Below are 3,222 nucleotides of genomic sequence, written 5' to 3' on the forward strand. Positions count from 1 at the left end.
TACATGTGCTTCTGTTTGTGGCATGTGAACATGTGATATGTCATGCAATATGCTGTCTTTCTGAATATTCATAAACTCTTATCTTAAATTTCTTTTGTTTTAATGGAGCTTTCTGTCTTTGTGAACAAAATGATAGCTTCCACTAGCAGAGCTACTAGAGCCAAGATGGGGGCTCACAGACTGAAGAGCCTGAAGAGATAGGCTTAGAAGTCATAGGGGACAGGATGGACAATAGTCCTTTCCTTTCTTCTCCTGAATTCTGCTGATTCCATGGGGAGCAATCACAGAACATTCTCAGAGACCCCTAAGTGACCATCACCTAGCCTAGCCTCTTGTAGAGATATTTTACACATTTCTCTAAAACTTGCAGGTGGCAGAGTTTGAGATAAGTGGACAGGTAACCTAGAGCAAGTGAGAATTGGAGCCAGGTAGATAGCCAGCTGCTCTCGACATGGGAAAACTAGCCATGTGTTCATATCACAGGTTTGGGCACTGGGGTTAGAGCTGGAGAGTTTGACCCTCACTAGACAATTTGAAAAAAGTACATTTTAGCTTGGAGGACTCGCCTCACCCTGTTATCAAGGGGCAATTTAGAGTCACAGTGCTCCTATGGAATCTCTGGGTAGGGTTTTTCTAAATCAACTAAATTGCCAGATTTAGCAAATAAAAATATGGGCTGCCCGGTTAAACAATAGGTATTTTTTTTAGTATTTGTATATTTCAAATATTGCATCCTGTAATTTGTCTGGCAACTCTATTCCCAGGTCATTATCACTTGGAGCACCATCTTGTTGATGTGCTTAATAAGGCAAAATGCCTGAGAAGCCTCCTGCTATTGGGGCACGCTTAGCAGCTAGAGTCAGTTCACCTTCCTCAGCACCAGCAGAGCCCCTAATGAGCTGTATTGTGTGTGTAGGTGGGAGGGGGAGGTGGAGTGTTGCCTTACATAAGACCCTGCTGATGGTGCGTATAAAGATGGGGTTGGATGGAACAGCTGGTCTTTCAGCAGCCCTGTCCCCTACTTCTCTTTCTCTGTTTTTGTATGTCTTTAAATACCCTACTATTTTATTCTGCTCTAAACCTCTTTTTCCAACAGCCAATCCAAATCACTCAAGGCTCTTGAAACTTTCAGCCTAAAGTCAACTTATCCTGATAAACAGAAACTGCAGGATTCAAAGGAAGCCACTACATGTGGAATATTCAACAGGAAAAAGCAAAAAGGAGACTTGCTTAGAGGCCCCATGCCTATACACATACAAACAAAGAACCCAAATATGTGAATCTGAGAGGACCACTAGGGCCTCACTTGGCTATTTAAATAAGAAAAATGATGCAGATTCAAGTGAAAGACAGATTAAACTGGAAGCAGTATTTGGCAAAAGCAGCTTTTGGACTAGTGAGCTGAAAGGAGGGGCTGTTTGTTTCCCTCCAGATGGCTTGCAGCCTCCTGTAAGGAAAGAGTTTTTCCCACATGCTCTTTGGAGTTGGACTGGGAGGGCTTATTGCTCAGTGACCTACCCTAGCTTGTTCACAGCATAAAAGGACAACTTGACCCACTTGAGACTGAGGGCCCTGGGAAGAACTCAAATCATTCTCAATGGCCTTTCAATACTCTAACCAGGGTTTGTGCTCAGGGAGCTATTTGAAAGGCACAGACACCTGGGTGTTTTTATAGGATAATAAAAAGATGGGGGGTGGAGGTAGAATGGGAATAATTTCTGCCCCTCTGTCCTGTTCCCAAGGAACCCTGGAGTACAGTGATTCTGAGACACTGTTGGGCCACCTGTGGTGGACGTGACCGGTCTTTTCTCAATTTCTTCCTTTCCCCCCAATCTCAGATGATATGAGGGCTGGGTTCACAAATCAGGCTTAAGAAGAGAGACTGCTGCTGGCCAGACTGGGGCTAAAGACTCATCAGCATTGTCAGAACAGGACACTCTAACGTGTATTTAACCACCTATAGTTAGGGCTGGAGGAGGTTTAACTGGCATTTGGGCAGCACTTTATAAAGTGATTTTCCACACTTAACCGTCGAATCAGGCCTGGGGAAACTGTCGAATCAGGCCTGGGGACTAAGGACAGCCCTAAATGAGCTCCCACTGAGGCACTTTGCACTGGCAGCCTTTTTCTCTTGGGAGGTACAACTCCAGCCTTTTGAGGTTGGTCCTCCTCGGCTTTCAAGAGTGAAACCTTGGCCAAATCTGGGTATCCAGCACTATGTGTCTGCTCATACATGTCTTCTCAACATCACCCAGCTAGTAAGTGGTAGAGCCAGTACTGGAAGCCAGGTCTGTCTGACTCCAAAGCTCAAGCCTTAAACCATGACCCCCATCATTTCTCAAGCCTTGAGCCTCTCTCTAACACCACCTTCACAATTTCTGCCATATCATGTACTATCTGTACAATTATTTCCTTAATATTTCAATCAACATTTTTTACTTAAACTTTCTTTAAAAGGAAAATTTACGTCACTTTCATGAATTGAAATCCAGTATCAAGTGCCATAAATAGAAGAAAACTTTAGTAACAAACCTGTAACTGTTAATTATGAATGTTCATTGGGCTATGACTAACAATCATCTCTCATCTCACTGATGGCTTGCCTGCACACTTTGGACGACATCACACTGTTCTAAGCAGTTTCTCCAACCTCAGGATTACAATGGGCCTTGAAGGCTGCTATGGATTGAATGTTTGTGTCCCCCCCAAATTCATATGTTGAGGCCCTACGATGTGGCTGATGTGATGGCATCTCATTCTGTTTTCTGTTACTATAACAGAATACCTGAGACTGGGTAATTTATAAAGGAAAGAGGTTTCTTTAGCTCACAATTCTGGAGGCTGAGAGGTCCAAGATTGGGCAGTTGCATCTGGTTAGCTTTTGGTAAGGGTCTTGTTCTGTGTGAAAACATGATGCAGAAACAGAAGGGGAACCAAGTACATGCAAAACGGGCAAAACACAAAAGGCAACCTTGCTTTATAACAACCTGCTCTCTCAAGAATGAATCTATTCCCCCAAGCACTAACCCAGTCTCATGAGGAAAGACATTAATCCATTTTAGATACCTAATCACTTCTTAAAGGTATTACCTCCCAACACTGCCACAATGGGGACCAAACCTCAACATGAATTTTGGTGGGGACAAACAATATTTAAAGCATTGCAGATGGTATATGGAGATGGGGCCTATGAGAGGTAATTAAGTCATGAAAGTGGAGCTC

Source organism: Lemur catta, chromosome X, assembly GCF_020740605.2.
Source record: "Lemur catta isolate mLemCat1 chromosome X, mLemCat1.pri, whole genome shotgun sequence".
Classification (NCBI taxonomy): Eukaryota; Metazoa; Chordata; class Mammalia; order Primates; family Lemuridae; genus Lemur; species Lemur catta.